General features: G+C 43.2%; 1 pseudogene; it reads right to left on the reverse strand.

Annotated features, from left to right (window-relative positions):
• Positions 1-1,405: 1,405 nt before the first annotated feature.
• Positions 1,406-1,966, reverse strand: LOC110285902 (annotated as a pseudogene).
• Positions 1,967-5,757: the final 3,791 nt, after the last annotated feature.

Genomic DNA, 5,757 nt, shown 5'->3' on the forward strand with positions numbered 1-5,757 from the left:
TTTTTTTTTTTTTTTTAATTTGCTTATTTTCGGCATATAAGTACTCTATCTGCATGTACACCTGAATGCCAAAAGAAGGCATCAGATCCTGTTACAGATGGCTGTGAGTCATCTTGTGGTTGCTGGGGATTGAACTCAAGACCTCTGGAAGAGCAGTTAGTGCTGCTCATAACCACTGAGCCGTCTCTCCAGCCCCTGTCATGTGTGTGTGTGTGTTTGATTTATTTATTTTTATTTTATGTGCATTGGTGTTTAGCCTGCATATGTTCATGTGTGACAGATTCAGATACCCTGGAATGGGATTTACAGACAATTGTGAACTAACAGGTGGGTGCTGGGAATTGATTCCGTTAGTGGAGCAGCCAGTGCTCTTAACCACTGAGCCATCCCTCCAGCCCCAATTTTTCTTAATGAAATCATTTGAAGTGGGAAGACCCACTTTTATTCCATATCTTTTGAGGTGGGAGATCCACCTTTAATCTGGGCCACACCTTCTGCTGGTAACCTACATAAAAAAGCAATGAAAAAGGAAACTTTGCCTGCTTGTCTCTGCTCTCAAAGTTCATCCCTTCATTGGCATTAGAGCCTAGTTCCTTGAAATTTCAGAATATCCTGAGGACCAGCTAAGACATCCCAGCCTCAGGACTGAATAACTACTGGATTCTTGGATTTTTCCATTGGGAGACAGCTATTGTTGGACTAGCTAGACTACAGCCTGTAAGCCACTCTATTCAGTAAATTTTTATATCTATCTGTCTATCTATCTATCTATCTATCTATCTATCTTTCTCTCTACATATACAAATGTATACATATCACACACACATACACATATATACACATATGTACACACATACACAAACACATGAACACATACACCACAGATATTTACATTTACACATACATACACATACATGTACACATATAAACATATACATATTACACACAGACATATGCACCCACACACAGCAGTTTCTAATTTCTACCCTGATGGTTTTAAACTATGCAGTACTTAGAGGAATGTCACTTGTCCTCCAAATATTTGGAGAATTTCTAGAAGTGTTTCTTTTTCCATTTCTAGTTTAATTCACTGTAATTAGAGAATGGATATTTTTAAAATTTCTCCTAGTCCCATTTGGTAACTGAATTTTTCATATATATGAAATTTTCTAGGGATGTTGGTTCAATCAAGCTATTTATGAATGGCAGCCACCTCTTCATCCACACTGCGCCTCTGACAGCTGTTTCATTTGTTAATGAGATGGGTATGTTACCTCTTCTGCTAAAATCATGGTTATTCATTTCTTATCCTAGTCTTTTCTTTCTTTCTTTCTTTCTTTCTTTCTTTCTTTCTTTTCTTTTTTTTTTCTTACTTTATCTGCATTTATTTTATGCTGCATTTGGTTTATTCCCGGGCCATGAGTTTTTGTTTCCTCAGTTTCTTCTGGGATATCTTTTTCTTCTGTGCAACCTCCTCTTCTGGCTTTGGAACGATCTGTTCCTTCTCAGTGAGGATCATCTCAATGTGGCATGGGGAGCTCATGTATGGGTTAATCCGGCCATGAGCTCTGTAGGTTCCTCAGCGCATCTTAGGTGCCTTGTTCACCTGGATGTGTTCAATGACTAGAGAATCCACGTCTAAACCCTTAAGTTCAGCGTTACTCTCTGAATTTTTAAGCATGTGCAGCAAAAATTCAGCACTCTTTTTTGGCCACCGACCCTGTGTCCAGCCCCACTGTTTGGCCTGGGCGCACCTACCGACTCCACCATTATACCGCACACACTGCTTCTTTAAAGTGACATCCTTCAGATACTTGGTGACTTTGAGGATATGCATACCCTTGATGGCCTGGGCAGTTTCCCAGGTGATCTTACAGTAAACACGAAGGTTTGAACCTCTTGATTTGCATGATTTTGTGGGGTTTTCTGGGTCCAGAGAATAGGGAACCATCTTCGCAGGTCACCTCTGGCCGCTTACAGGAAGAGCTCTCCTAGTATTTTTACTTCTTTTTACTATTTTTAATCATATGTGTGCAGTTGTCTGCATGTGGGGTGTATATGCAGGTGTGTCTGTGGAGGCCAGAAGTGTTTGATCCCTTGGACCTGTGGTGACAGGCAGTTATGAGTGAGCCACCTGATGTGGGTGCTAGAAAGCAAACTCAGGTTCTCAGAAAGAGAAGTACATTTTCTTAACCACTGAGCCATATCTTCAGGATACACACACACTCACACTCACACAAACACAGACTATCACACACTCACACATACCACATTGACACACACACACACACATAGGGCAAGTGGGCTGTGCTACCAGACAGACACAAGAACTGTCTTGTGCTCACTCAACTGGTAAGATTGAGTCTGGTAAGATTGAGTGAGCTCAAACCCCAGGAATCTCAGAGACTTGAGGCCAGCAACAGTAGAGCAGCTTTCTCTCTCTCTCTCTCTCTCTCTCTCTCTCTCTCTCTCTCTCTTTCTTTCTTTCTTTCTTTCTTTCTTTCTCTTCAGACGCACCAGAAGAGGGAGTCAGATCTCATTATGGATGGTGGTGAGCCACCATGTGGTTGCTGGGATTTGAACCCAGGACCTTCAGAAGAGCAGTCAGTGCTTTTAACCGCTGAGCCATCTCTCCAGCCCCCTAGAGCAGCTTTCTATCTGTCTCTGTAATACTTCTGGCATTCTTTGACTGGAGTCCTGTGGAACCTATTCATCCCCAACTATGCATCACCTGCCTGGGTCCGGCTTACAGAAACACCACAGAGGGAAGCAAGCAGACAGCTGACCACACACACACACACACACACACACACACACACACGCACGCACACACAACACATACACACACAAGTTGGTTTCCACATGTTTATGTTTATTGGGATGACAACAGGGGCTGGGTCTCTTTCACCTGTGGGAGTATTCACAGGTTCTTCAGCCATTCCAGGTTTGGGCCCTGAGGGTCCTGGGGGTGGCTGGCCACATCAGGCATGTTCCTATTATCTCTCATAAGCACTGAGTAATTGTGGGGTGTGGCCAGTTCACTTATGGTGGCCTACTTGGTTAGAAGCTAAGTTAGGGCATAATTATAGTGAGGTTCTCAGTGGTGACGGATGCCTCAGCACTGGTTTTTCTGTGCAGACATTTCTGAGGACGGTGGAGAATCTCCCAGCTGCCATCTTGGTCTCTCAGCCCCTGCATTTTTGTTTGTTTGTTTGTTTGGTTGGTTGGTTTTGGTTTTTCGAGACAGGGTTTCTCTGTTTAGCCCTGGCTGTCCTGGAACTCACTTTGTAGACCAGGCTGGCCTCAAACTCAGAAATTCACCTGCCTCTGCCTCCTGAGTGCTGGGATTAAAGGCGTGTGTCACCACTGCCCGGCAGTCCCTGTGTTTTTAAAGATAGGGTCTAACCATGTAACCCTGGCTGCCCTGGAACTCACAGAGATCTGTCCCTCTGCCTTCTTCCTGAGTGCTGGAATGACAGAATGTGTGCCATACCCAGCTACACATATACAGCTATAACTGTATATCATATCTTCTCAATAAGTCAACCATTTTCATACCTGCCTTAATATGTACTTGGTACAATATCAAAATAGCCATGGGAGATCTTAGTGCTAGTATGGTTTGTTCTTTTTCCATTTCTTCTTTAATTAATTTGGGTTTTCATATTTAAAGTCTATTTCTGTTTTGTATATTTGTTTTTTGAGACAAGGGTTTTATTTGTTGGTTTGTTGGTTTGTTTGTTTTTGTTTTATATAGCCCTGGCTGTCCCAGAACTCACTGTGTAGAGCAGGCTAGCTTCAAACTCAGAGAAACCCCTGTCTTTGCCTCTCAAGTGCTGGGATTAAAGGTGTGCACCACCACTGCTCTGCTTAAAGTTCACTTCTCACATAGTATACTGTTAGGTATTCTGAAACATGTATTGACTTCTATTTTATGTGGATCAGTATTTTGCTCAAATGTGTGCTTAGTATCATTTGCATGCAGTGCTTTCAGAGGCCAGAAAAAGGCATTGGATCCTCTGGAACTAGGATTTCAGATACTTCTGTGCTACCATGTTTGGGAGTCAAATCCAGGTTCACTGCAAGAACAGCCAATGTTCTTAACCAGTAAGTTACTTTTCTAGCCCTGGTATGTCACTTTAAAAAATGTACTTCATTCTACCAGGTGGTTATCCACACACCTTCAATCCTAGCACTTGGGAGGCAGAGGCAGGTGACTGCACTGGAGTGAGTTTCAGAGTGAGTTTCAGGACAGCCAGAGATATACAGAGAAACCCTGTCTCAAAAACATAAACCAATCAACCAAACAAACGAAAAACTCACTTTAAGGACAGTTTGATCTACACAGTGAGTTCCAGGCCAGCCGAAGATAGGTAGTAAGGCCCAGTCTTAAACAACACAAACAAAAGGAAACAAACAAACATAAACACCTGCCTCCCTAAATGATTAATTATATTCACTACTAACCCCCACCCCACCGCACCGCTGGTAGAAATGAACCTAGGGTTTCAGCCATGGTGAATAAATGCCCCAACACTGAGCTGTATGCCAGGCTCACAGCATCATTTTTTAAAGTTTTATTTTATGCGTACAATGGTTTGTTTGTATGCATTATCTGTGCACCACATGGTGTCTGAGCGTGTATCAGATCCCCTGGAATTTATCAGTGGCTATGAGCCACTATGTACTAGGAATCAAACTTGATTTACAGTCCTCTGGAAGTGTAACCAGTGCTCTTAATGGCTGTGCCATCTCCTCAGCCCTTGTTTTTGTTAAGATTTAATACTCTCTCATGCATATGATCTGTTCCCTCCTCTCTAATTCCTCCATTATTACCTAACCACTACTCCTCCCTCATGCAAATTCATGTGTGTGTCTTTGTCTTCAGATATCCACCGGGCACATTTAGTGCCATGTGTATGTGCATGGGTGCAGGACCACGTGCATGAGCATAGGCAGCCTATCAGAGCCCCAATCCCTGAAGAAAACTGACATTTCCACTCCTAGGAGCCACCAGCGGGGACTGGGTTCATGATCTCTTCTCCAACCCATGCTAATAGTCTTTTCATTGTGATGTTCGCATAACTGAATTTCAATGTGATCATTCATATGTCAGCTTAGGTTGTGTACGTGTGTCTTGTATATGTGTATGTGTGTGCAGGTGCACAGCCATGGCTCATGCAAGAACTGGGTGTCCTGCTCTACCAGTCTTTCCATATTCTCTTGGAACAGCATCTCTCACTGAACCTGGAGCTAACCTGAAGGCCAGCAAGCTTCAGTGAGCCTCTTGTCTAATCTCCACAGCACTATGTTATAGACATGCCTGTGGCCATGCCCCGCTTTTTCCCTGGGTCCTGGAGACTTGAACTCAAGTCCTCACACTTATACAACATGTGCTTTTACCCACTGAGCCATCTCCCCAGCCCTACACATGTTACCATTTGTGCTTTATTTGTCTCATTTATCCTTTGTTCCCTTTTTACTCCATTCTTTTACATCAAGTACTTTTCAGAATTCATTTCATCTTCATAGTTAGGTCATGAGATAATGCTCTTAGAGTTCATCTCAGTGCTTGCTTTCCAGTATCCGCCTTTAAGTCCACCAGAGTCTACCTTCAAAGGTTGCTGTCAGAGTGTTATAATCATGTTTCCATTTCTTCCTCCCTGGTCTTCATGTGTGGGAAGCCGTTGCAGAGTGGCAGTTACAGAGTGGCAGTTGCAGAGTGGCAGTTGGCTACTGCTGGCCACCACACATACA

This window comes from Mus caroli, chromosome 19 (assembly GCF_900094665.2).
Source record: "Mus caroli chromosome 19, CAROLI_EIJ_v1.1, whole genome shotgun sequence".
Taxonomy (NCBI): Eukaryota; Metazoa; Chordata; class Mammalia; order Rodentia; family Muridae; genus Mus; species Mus caroli.